General features: G+C 43.2%; 1 protein-coding gene across 4 annotated transcripts in view; it reads right to left on the bottom strand.

The window, feature by feature from the left end:
* Positions 1–11,191, bottom strand: part of TJAP1 (tight junction associated protein 1) — a 50,076-nt gene extending 38,885 nt beyond the window's left edge. For 3 of the 4 annotated variants that reach the window (XM_060272917.1, XM_035108212.2, XM_060272916.1), the window contains exon 1: positions 10,495–11,191. The gene's annotated coding sequence lies outside the window, so the exon portion shown is untranslated. Of the gene's footprint in view, positions 1–6,704; positions 8,483–10,494 lie in introns of all 4 variants that reach the window. The other variant, XM_035108213.2, reaches the window with a different exon arrangement.
* Positions 11,192–12,637: the final 1,446 nt, after the last annotated feature.

The raw sequence follows: 12,637 nt of genomic DNA, 5'->3' as shown, positions 1-12,637 counted from the left end.
GGAAGTAACTAATACACACCTAATTTCTGATCCTCCAAATAATCATTTGAATTGACACAGGGTGTTTTTAATAAACAAATAATACATTCTGCAAAGTACCCCAAACTCTGCAACATGGTTTCCAAAAAAATGGCTAGCTTTTTGTTTTTGTTTGTGCATGTGTGTATTTATGGATCATTTTTATTCTGTTTCTGTAACCAACAATATAGTGGCCTCTTGCCCACTTACTCAACTGCAGAATGAAAAAAGACAGAATATTAAGGAGGTTCCATATGATCTCACCCAACATTTTATCCCACAGAAACTATGGAGCTATTCTAATATCAGACTGGCATCCATAGTGCAAGTCAGAGCTGTTCCAAACAAGATGCTTTTCCTACTCATAAATGCCTTCTAAGATGGTCTGAAAACATCTGCTAGTGCAGAACACTGTTGCTAGGGTGTTGTCTGGAGCATCTATGGAGGATTATGCTAGTGGTGTGGCCTGCATTGGCTCCCTATAAATTTCTGGCTCCAATTTAAGGTGTCAACGCTGAGAAACAAAGTCCTAAATAAGCCCAGAATCAAAATATCTGTTTCCATTTATAAGCTGACCTGAGATCAGCAGAAGAGGCTTTCTTCCTTGTTTCAGTGGGGATAAAACACTGTATAGTGACAGGGGATGGGGTGCCACTACAGAGAAGACCCTAACTAAGGAATTCCCTGACACAGAGATGCAGTTAGCCTCTACACTGAGGGGTGCTGGTGCCAAGTAAAACACACTTGTTTACCCAGGCTTCTGTTGGCACTGATTAGACTCTGCAAAGTTTGGGAATTAGAGGAGTATTGTGTCTGCTGCTGAATTTTTATCTGTAGTTGCTGCTACTCTTTGTCCTGAAGTCTATCATTTATATTTTAGGGGATTCATTTGAGTAAAGGGCAGTTAAGAAGAAGAAGAAGAAGAAGAAGAAGAAGAAGAAGAAGAAGAAGAAGAAGAAGAAGAAGAAGAAGAAGAAGAAGAAGAATTATACCCCGCCCATCCTGTCTTCCACTGCCTCCTGCAGTTTGGTCAAACTCATGTTTGTAGCGTCGAGAATACTGTCCAACCATCTCATCCTCTGTCGTCCCCTTCTCCTAGTGCCCTCAATCTTACCCTGATGTTGGGAAAGATTGAGGGCACTAGGAGAAGGGGACGAGATGGTTGGACAGTGTTCTCGAAGCTACGAACATGAGTTTGACCAAACTGCGGGAGGCAGTGCAAGACAGGAGTGCCTGGCGTGCTATGGTCCATGGGGTCACGAAGAGTCGGACACGACTAAACGACTAAACAACAACAACACCCCGCCCATCTGGCTGGGTTTCCCCAGCCACTCTGTACAGGTCATGAAAACTGTACAGGTCATGAAAAAAGAGAACTGGACAGAAGGAAGATCTAAGAGTTACACAGTAATACCTTTAGGATATTGGGCACAAAGTCTCCTTCCCAATAACAGGAAAGGGTGGCCACTCTGTATGAGCACAAAGCAATCTCAATGAAACATCCCTACTGCCAAGCTACTCTCTTCCTCAGCCTGTTAACATTTACCTGCACATTTGCTATGCTACAGAAAAAAAGCTTGATGGCATACTGGTTACATTTAGTGGCTAATCTCCCCATGATGCAGGGCAACCATCGATCAGGCATTCCAGCTCTGTTCATAAGCAAGAAGTATGTCAGCACATAGCTACTCTAACAGCCCAGATCACCATTACTCACTGCCCTCTACTACGAAAATCCCCACCCTCATTCCCTGAACTAATAGCCTTTTGGTGCAGAGAAACACTCCTGCTATTTCACTCCCCCCATTACCAGCATTGACAACCAGGGCAGTAGGCCCTAATTTAGCTCAGCAGAGGCCCTCTACAAACTGCTAATCCCAGTGTGCAGCTGTTTCTCAAATGCACTGGCACGAGCAAACCGTAAACGATTTATGGCGCGTGGCAGGAAGACGGCTGGCTCCTTGCATGGGCGGAGTTTCGGTATAAGATCGTGTTTGGACTAATGTTTATATTACAGGCTGTCAATCCAATACTAAATACTACATGGCAATACGTTCTCCACACCCAGCCGGGGCGCTGACTACGCTAAATCCTATCAGAGCTATTTCTGAAGCTACAAGTTGGGAGCTGGAAGGTTTGATCCTTGTAAAGATACCCTTTAGAAGTTTTAGAATCTTACAAAGAACTTGGCTTACTTTCTGCAGCACAACTGCACTTTCAGGAGTTCCCGGTTGGCATGAGACCACTGCTTATTCATAGGTAGCCTCACGATGCACACACATCATTAAATGCCCATCCCAATCTTAATAGTCAATTATTCAGCTGATCTAGAGAGAACACAGAAGTAACTCTTCCCTTGAAGACTTTCTACAAACACAGAAAAATGCCTTTTGTTTCTTTGGAACGGTGTTTCAGTCTCTTGAGGACACCGTGCTGCTCTCCTTAAAATCACTACTCTTCAATGAAATGAAAATTCCAACAGGCAGTTGCTCAATTAAAATTTATCAGTAAGTTTGATACTATTTTCTAAAGGCCTCAAACACAATGGTTTCTCTACACTTAAAGTATTAAGTGAGTATAGCAAAGCTTAAAAAAAGGCTGTAGTTCCACCAGTTACTGCTGTTGTGAATGATTTTCAGATTAAAATTTCCTAAGGACCCAGATAGACTTTGTCTCAACTACAAAGATGATCAGACTTTATTTATTTATTTATTTATTTATTTATTTATTTATTTATTTATTTATGAGCTATAGGCTCTGAAGAACTAAGTAATTATGTGTAATGTTGCTTGTGGTGCTTATTCCCAGCCTCCCACACAGGGGGAAAAATGCTGGGTTTGGAATGGAGAACAATGCAGGAACTTACATTGGGACACAATCCTCCTCTCCTCAGGTGAGAGAGAAGGGAGTTTCCTTTCAGCTTCCCACAAAAGAGCAGAAAGGAGAGGAGTTTACTAAACTCCCTCTCCATATACAGTACTTCATATACAGGTAACTGTGAAATGACCCCCATTTGCCACCAAGAATATACTCTTCTTGAAGAATATAGTCTTCTTCTCCAGTGAAACGGAAGGGGTATCGGATCCTTTCCTGTTAGGATTCTCGGTGAATTAGACCCCTCCACAGAAGTGAAGAGTCTCTTAGAACAGGGATCTGACCATAACAAGGAAATGGTGGTAAGATCCCACAACTTCAAATCAACCTCCTCCCGCCCCAGAGACACACCTAAGTGGGAGAATCTAAATTTCTCACGGCTGGAATTTTATATTGCAATAGATACACATTCCAACACAAGACTGAAAACTGTTCAATATCAATACAAGGAAAATGTGTAGAAATTCTACAGCTGCCACCATACACTAGCCAAAGTAAAAATACTGTATACCTATTTAAAAACAAATGCCAAATGCCTTAACAGTACAAACTGTGTTCTGGTTTTATAGTGGATATTTTTAAAAGATGTGTTTCTGGATCAAGGTACTTGAGTTTTTTCAACAACTTGTTGTTTCTAAAGATTGCAGTTACCAACTCTTTACAAACAAATATATAATTACAAAGAAATCCAAATTTTGTTGTTGTCGGCATCCGTCTGTCTTGAGACAATGGACTATGCCTCCAGAGGTAAAGTCAAATCATTGGAGAATCACAGCAGCTGCTGTGGCTACAGAGACTGGTAACTTGTAACTGCTGCCTCCCATGTTGGTTTTGCTGCATAAGCAGCCCCAAAGTGACCTCTCTCTGAGCCACAAGCCATGGCAGCGTGTACAGAGGTCCTGGGTTGCCCGGATGAAAAGAACCCCCTCGCAGCCTCACTGATGTGGTCCAAAGGAAAGCAGAGCAATACGTTTAGCACCAGTTTGGCTGCAAGAGTTGCCAAGGTGCCATCCAACACTTAGGAGCTCCACTCCGGATTTGTATAGGGTTTACTCCTTAGCCTTTTTTCCTCCCAAAGATGTCCTGCAAGGCAGCAGGTAAATATGTAATTCTCTGTGTGAACTCTTTTGACCTTTTAAGAAACAGGCTGCTATCTTGAATAATCATGAACAGACCGGTTTAAAATTATGTGCCCTTTAGTTGCAACAACTTAAAAATCCATGTCCTGGAAATCATTGCGATCACCACGTTTGAAGGCATATTAATGAAAAAGTATTACATGCTTTCATTAGAAGGATGAAGGCTGCAAGCCTAACCGTGTCTACTTAAAAGGTAAAAAGAAAGAAATGAGGAAATAGAGACAAAAACAATAGTGTGATATGAATGCAATTTTAAACCAGTGCTTAAAAGAAGCCCTCTCAAATTACCAAGTGCCACTGAGTACTTCCTGCCTTTTCCTTGAAAGAATTTGATTTCAAACTGATAGCATTTATTTCTAAAGAACAGTGGACTTGCAGAGAAAATTAAGATTCAGGGGAGGGAACTATATCACAAAAAAAATATAATTAAAAAAAAACATAATTCAGGTTCAAGAACAGCCAAAATTAAGGCACAACTACTGTGTGAACTAGGGATGTAAAACATATAGATTGGTTAAATTAAAGGACATGGGGGTGGGGGGAGTAGTTTCTTCTACAAGGCTGTGCTCATTTGAACATTTAAAACAAGCCCAGTGAAAATATATGTTTGATCTAATCCTTTTGAGAAACAAAAGCACATTAAAGAAAGCTTAGAACTGAAACATTAAAACACGCAAGCCAGAACTCCCAATGGCAATTCCTGCAGCAGGTGTCGTGTCTGTGAATCCAACTTTATAGCTTGGCTATGATAAAGCAGCCTCAGGCATAAGATGTTGACCTTGCTGGAAGCAAAAGTCTGACTCTGTTGATCCCAGGGCATTGAAACAATCATTAACACTGCATTAAGTTACCATCCCAGTTAATCAAATCAAAGCTCAACCTGGTGCTGAAGTGAACCAGTCCCAGGTCATGTCCCAAGGCAAATGGCTGCTTCTCTCTTCAACCTCTTCAAAGTAGCTAAGCTAAACCGAGATGTTTATTTTTTGATCCCCAGACAGATTTATATACTATACAGACTAAAGGCTTAACTCTGCTCTTGCATGCACATAATTCCTAACGAAGTTTCACAAGAACTATGCATGGAAGCTTCAAATAATCTAAAATCCTTTTCCAGCTCCAAAATCCCTCTTCTTTTGGCTATACCGCAGTTCTGATTTAAGTTGAACCACTAAGTCCTCGACCCTGAAAAAAATTACTAATATTTATCCACTATTTCCCAGGCCTAAATTAAAAGCACTGTGGGGAAGGGGGCTCTGAGGTGAACTCTGTTTTACAAGAGCTATATACCCCCCAAACTTAAGCCACTGAAAATGAATTGTGGCAACAACATATACAGTATACAATTATAGACTCTGCCCAATACTTATAATCTACAACAGTATCATAAGCATAAGCACTTTGTTTACTCTTTCTGGCCAATTTTACCAAATTTCATTTTCCCTGCATTTCGGGATATGTTGATTACTCTACTTCCATGCAAAAACAATTTTAAGCAAACGATTTGAAAAGGCAGTACAGGAAGCAAGGCAAGCACACACTACTGACTTTAGGGAACTTGCCGGAAACGGTGTGCAAATTGAGATGCATAGCTTAGCATATCATTCCATATAATATTCAAGTAGGTATACTGTGTGAGAATTGGGAGGGTGCCCCAACAGGACTTAGGTAAGGGCAGGTGATTCCTCCATACCTGGGGAAACTTGGGATACAAAGGCAAACTATTGTTAAAACGTCCTGAAGACCAAAGGCTGACTGTTTAACACATGCTTCCCTCGTACGACAATGGAGACCTGACAATGGAGGGTCCTCAGTTACCAGATGGCTTCTATTGAAGAGAATCAGCCAACAGACCAGTTCCACCTTTCACCAGAAATCTACATGTGGGAGGGAAAGGGTGCTTGTCCCAATAACTCAGCTCTCTAATAATAATAATAATAATAATAATAATAATAATAATAATAATAATAATAATAATTTATTTATACCCCGCCCATCTGGCCGGGTTTCCCCAGCCACTCTGGGGGGCTTCCAACAGAAGTATTAAAATACAATAATTTATTAAACATTAAAAGCTTCCCTAAACAGGGCTGCCTTCAGATGTCCTCTAAAAGTCTGGTAGTTGTTTTTTTCTTTGACATCTGGTGGGAGGGTGTTCCACAGGGTGGGTGCCACTACCGAGAAGGCCCTCTGCCTGGTTCCCTGTAACTTGGCTTCTCACAGCGAGGGAACCGCCAGAAGGCCCTCGGCACTGGACCTCAGTGTCCAGGCAGAACAATGGAGGTGGAGATGCTCCTTCAGGTATACTGGACCGAGGCCATTTAAGGCTTTAAAGGTCAGCACTCATGTGGACTTCACTTGCCTACCTCATAGTTCAAGGAACTGTAGTGGATGCAGGCCAACCCCTTCCCTGAGAAAGACACCAATGGATTTCCTGCACAGGCAGGAAATGACGTGATGCTTTTCCAACAAGTCTTGTACAGGGGGTAAAAGCAGGGAAATGGCTAGAGTGGGGAAGAAAGGATCCCACTCTGAATCCCTCCAAGAGATCCTTTGAACTGAGAGGGGGCTGATCTTTCTTACATTAAATGGAAATCCGAAGACTCGACACTTAATACGCTTTCTCCAGCAGGCTTTAGAAAACCCATATTAAGAACGTAAAACAGTCCTGCTTACCAGAGTTCCTCCTTTATTAGCTTCTGAATCAATCAGCAGCTGTTCCAACCAGAGACAGCCGAAGAGGCAATCCTGAATTATAAGCAGGTCTTCGGTGCATAATGGGTCAAAGACATCAGTATGACTAGGATGAAGGAGGCATGAGATCAAGCTAGAATAGTCTTATAACCTCCTTTCCACAAGGCAACACAGTTTCCAGTATCATTCTGACTAAAGTTCACTATGGGTCTGCGACGTGGAGGGACCAAATTCCACATACTTTTACTCTCCTAGCAGTGACTAAGAAAAAGTGTGTTCAGCGTTCCTGAAGATCAGACACAACTATATCCAAGCCTGGCAGGAGTCTTTAGTGCAAACACAACACTTACGGCTAGGCAACAGGTATACCCTTAGTTGTGCAACTTTGTGACATGTTGATTAGCATTGTGTTTACATGCAGAGTTTACTTTGAGCACTAAATAGGCAATTAGCCAAAATTCATATACAGTGGAACCTCGACTTACGAACGACTCGACAACCGAATTTTTCGACTTACGAGTGGGGCAAATGGCCACACGCTTACGAATTTCTCGATAGCCGAACGGAAACCGCGGCGGTTTTAGATAGGGTTTTTTCGACTTATGAATTTTTAGATGGGGTTGCTTTGACTTACGAATTTTTCCGTTTCCAATGTATTCCTATGGGAAATCACGTTTCCAATGGCACTTTTTGACTTACGAATTTTTTGACCTATGAAGGTGCCTTCGGAACGGATTAAATTCGTAAGTCGAGGCACCACTGTAAAATGGATATGGCATACAAAATTTCTAGATAAAAAAATGGACTTGAAAATAAAGGTTGCTGTGTATTCTTCTTTGTCACTTCCTCATAGCTCTCAATAACTATTTTAATAAGGTATTTTGAGAAAGTCTTCCTTACAGTGATTACTTAAAGAAGGAATGGGCTCTGTGGCCAGATCCTGGATCAAGCCTACCAGGCCAAATCTGGCAGGGCTCCCCACCTGTCAATCACAATATCAGGTGACTGGGTGCTTTGAAGTCCCAAAGTCAGACATCAAAGATTCATATACAGTCATCCATCATATACAGTCAATCCATTTCAACTCTACTGCTGAGCCGCTGGTGGGTGGTAAGAGCCAGTGGCTGCTTTCCCTTGCCAGTGCACAATTAGGAGCGTACTTTAAGGCTCTCAATTGTGCACAGGCAGCCACATCACTACCTGCCCCACACCTGATGGCACATATAATATTATTTGGACAAGATTTGGGGGAAATAGTCTTGCAGACCAAATTTGAACTCCTGTGAGACCAAGTTTGGTCCAGGGGCTGGAGGTTCCCCACTCCTGATTTGCAAAGTATCAGCTGAAGCCAGTGCTCCCCCCAAATAAATGTTTAGGGGTACTCTCATTTTCCTAATCATATTGAAATTCTGCCCCTCAATGAGGCCGTAATTAGGGGTATGCGTACCCCTGCGTGCCCCCAGAAGAAAAGCACTGACTGAAGCTATCTAGGAATTACCCATATGGATTAAACTTCTTTCATATGAATTTCCTTGCTGAAGCAAACCAACATCAGCCTAATCTAGCATTCTATAGTAACTAGCCAGTGCTCTGCAAGCTCATAAGTTAGACATGATGGCCACAAATATACCTTTCAGATGTTCTTGCCAGAGAAGAGCAAGAGGGTTATTAGCAGGAGAGGGACCAGTTTCTCTCTTCCGTGCCTATTCACATAGCCTTTGACTGCCACATTATCCATCCCGATCAGTTTATACTCTCCCCTAAGTGGGAAAAGTATAACAGATTTTGCTGATCACTGATAGAGAACATGCTTTGCGAATTGCAGGCAGGCAGTCTTAAGTTCAATCCCTGGCATTTAAAGGTATGGCTGGAAAACACCCTGTGTAATCCTGGAGAGGCAATGCCACTCACTGTAGTCAATAATGAGCTAGGCAGACCAATTATCTGACTCTGCATAAAGCAGCCTCCCATATTCCTTTCATCCCACATCTTCTACTCCCTGGAAGAGAAGCACATGTTAGGCTTATGCAGGACACTCAAGAAACGCATAGGCAGCCCCTAATGCAACACATAACCCCTTTTGTTTCATTCAAGAAATCTGTTCCAAGCAATGTGGTCTTCATAGTATCCCTAGCTTAGGGAAATTTCTTTGTACTACAAATCCAGTGTCCTCCAAGTGCTGAGTGACTTTTTGTATCATTCAGTAAAAGGCACTTGTGACTTTCACAGCATGGTTACTTAGGTCTCCTGGGTATACTTTCATGAGGCATTGTAAGATAGGCTTGTTTGTGTCCACTGAGGGTTTATTTGGGTGACGGATCATAGAGGTTCTGCAATTAGCAGGCTTGCTGGCAGGGGAGGGGGAAAGAGGAAGAACACTAACCTTGGAATGTACTGCTTTTTATATCCCAGTGCTAGAATGTCTCCTGTCCTCAAGGAAAGGCAATTCAGTGCTTACATTCAACTTCCTTTTCTTCTCAAGGCAAGGAAGGCATCTAGGTCAAGCCTTCTCTGGTACAACTCCATCCCATGGCTTAGTTTATCTGTATCTCCTGTATAGTGATGAGGAATGGATACTAATACTAATCCCCTCTAACGTACTTTCCCTCACATTATTCTTGAATTTGGTTTGTTTAGGATATTTTCTCATAGCTGAATTGTAAGCGGAAGTGTCACTTTTTTCCTCTTCAAAATGAAGCAGTTGGCAGAGGAGATCTTTCCATTCTAGCATTAAGAACAGTAGATACTAACCTATGGTCCTCTAGATTTTGTTGGCCTCCATCTCCCATTAGACATAGCTACAATGACCAGGGATTACGTGAGTCATTGGTGTTCACCAATGGTACCTGGATGCCAGGGGTATAACAGCTTCTTGATAAAGATTAGTTGGGTAGTTTCCCATCCTTTTGGTGAAAACAAGCAAATTACATTATTTATACAGGTGATCCTTTTAACTCCTCTCTCAGATCTTGGTGTCCATTTTGCTTGCCAGCCTTGTGGTTCTGTTATACTGCAATCAATTTATTTTTTGGAAAACAAAGAGATTTCAGCTAAATTTGTGTCTACTTGGACAACACTAATCCATTTCAGAAACCAAATCCATTTCTACTGTATCCACAAATTATGCATGTTTAATTTAATCCTGTTTATATGACAAGAAAAACCACAAACTCTTATTTATGAGCCCTGCTGGTCCAACTGGCAGACAAAGCTGTGTCAGCACAGATGATACAGTCAAGCCACAAATTTCCTCCTTCATTACTTCACTTAATTCTGTATCCACAACAAATGCAATTCTGCAAGACAGATGTGCAGTGCTGAGAGTCACAAACAACTACGGAGAAGCCTCTCACTTGCTCCAGCTTCTCTCAGGTCATAGCCATTCAATACTTTGTCCATTCACTCTTGCCTATCACTGAAATGTCAAATAATATCATCTTTCCCTTTTATTTCACATATCTTACTACCTTCCTTAGCTAGGCTTCTTGTTCACAATAGATCACTTATGCCAGCATCCATGAGACTACACACTGTCACCTGTTTCTTGTAACCCATCTTGAGACTCATTAGATTTAAAGGCTGGATATACATCTTCAAAACAAATAACCATAAATAACGATAAATAACCTAGATTCTAGAATAACTCTCCATCTGGAGCTGTACTTACTGAAGATTTCCAATTCCTATAAGTACAGCAGAAACAAGTTTTATCAACAGAAATAATGGAAAATAAAGATGTAGTTAAATCACACTATGTGAATTTCACTCTCACCTGCTCCAGCAGCTCCTTTTAGTACTATGTACTAATCTCCACTGTTTCCATCCTTTGTCCCTCAGGCAGGCGATTTCTCCTCCAGCCGTAAGTTTCAGTTCCCCTCTGTTGTGCACACAGTGCGGATAAGAATCAGTGCCCCAAGAGTAGATCTAAATCAATTCTTAAATCCGCACCTATTAATATCCATTCTCAATTCCCCCAACTCCTGCTCCAAATATTGTCCCGCAAAAGCCAGCCCCACGTGGCTCTCTCATATCAAACTTTCAGCCCCAAGAGAGCCCACCGCTCCGCTTCACCCCCAGACCTAGCCGGCTTGCCCACTCCCTGCAACTCAGCCGCGATCCCGACGGAGGACGCAGGTCTGCCCCGCCCGCCGGTACCTGCTGCTGCTGCTGCTGCCTACGGACGACCCCGCATCAGCCCGGGGCCAAGAGGCGGCTGGCGACCCGGCCCCGATCACGGGCGCCCCTTGGTCCCGCCGAGGGGCTCCGGATCTAAGCAACAGGCTCCCCGCTTCGGATCCGCGCCTCCACCTACCGGGGCCCAACCCCGCGCTCCGGCTTCCCTGGGGGAACCCCAGTAACTTTGAGGCCGGTTCCGAGCCGGTTGGAAAGCGCCCTTTGCCCGCCGAAAAACTTTGCCCCCCGCCCCTCTCAGCCGGGACCCGCGCGCTCGGCTCAGGCCGCCATTTTGCCGCGGGGCATGCCGGGTAATCCGGCGGAATCCCCACGTACCGGCGCGCTTGCATCATCGCCAAACCGAGAGCGAAGGAGCGGGTGGGATGATATTACTGTATTGAGAGAGAGCGCCGGGCGTCGGGAGGGTTACCATGACAGCGGGGAAAGTGGAGGATGGGGAAAGCTAGGCGCCGACCTTAGGAAATAAAACACGAAGAAGAAGAAGAAGAAGAAGAAGAAGAAGAAGAAGAAGAAGAAGAAGAAGAAGAAGAAGAAGAAGAAGAAGAAGAAGAAGAAGAAGAAGAAGAAGAAGAAGAAGAAGAAGAAGAAGAAGAAGAAGAAGAAGAAGAAGAAGAAGAAGAAGAAGAAGAAGAAGAAGAAGAAGAAGAAGAAGAAGAAGAAGAAGAAGAAAAGAAGAAGAAGAAGAAGAAGAAGAAGAAGAAGAAGTTGTTTTTGCTATGGGTGGAATCGGGCGGGGCGAGTCTTGAGGCAAATTATAGACTTGTCAACACATTTAAATGATTTTTTGTGTTTTACTTGAGGTGGTGATATAGTCAATAATAAATGCTTTTTTATTTATGGTGTCTCTACATGCCACGCATTACTTCTGCAGCGCAATATTTAATAAGCTAGTTAAGTCTAAATGAATTCGGTACTCCTTCGGTGAGAGTGCTTAAGGGTGCAATCCTGCTTACCTCGTGTTAAGTCCTATTGAAATCAATGGTGCTTGCTTCGTATTAGAAGGCGTAGGATTGCACTGTAAGGCCACAGCGTTAGGCTGCAATCCTCTGCACGCTTGGGAATCATACTGAAGTGTGCTTACTGTACTTGGAAGTGGTGTGGGACATACGTCCAAGTAAATAGCTGGATCAGGTTGTTGAATTTGCAGCGCACTTTAATTTATTTATTCATTTATTTAAACAGTTATATGCTGCCCTTAAACAAAACATGACCAAGGCATATACAACATTACAATTGTAATTTAATTATTATTTATAATTTTACAATTATAATATATAATATATAATGAAGGGACACGGGTGGCGCTGTGGTCTAAACCACTGAGCCTAGGACTTGCCAATCAGAAGGTGGGCAGTTCAAATCCCCGCAACAGGGTGAGCTCCCGTTGTTCGGTCCCAGCTCCTGCCCACCTAGCAGTTTGAAAGCACGTTAAAGTGCAAGTAGATAAATAGGTACCGCTCCGGCAGGAAGGTAAATGGCGCCCTTCCTCCCCCCATTCACCTCCGCCGGCTTCCACCCTCGCTTCCCCGACGCGCTGTCCGGCCGGGAGCGGCGGTTGGAGGAGGCAGAGGGGGGGAGTGCGCGTGTGTGTGCGTCCAGTCTCTGCGTCCAGTCCCTGTGTCCAGTCCCTGTGTCTGTGGGGCACATGCGCAGTAGCGCAAACCCAGGGACACAGGGACTGGACGCAGAGACACAGGGACTTTATTACACAGGATTATAAT

Source organism: Zootoca vivipara, chromosome 3 (genome assembly GCF_963506605.1).
Source record: "Zootoca vivipara chromosome 3, rZooViv1.1, whole genome shotgun sequence".
In the NCBI taxonomy this organism is placed as follows: Eukaryota; Metazoa; Chordata; class Lepidosauria; order Squamata; family Lacertidae; genus Zootoca; species Zootoca vivipara.
Note: the sequence above shows the minus strand (reverse complement) of the source record. Positions and strands in the feature narration are given on the sequence as shown.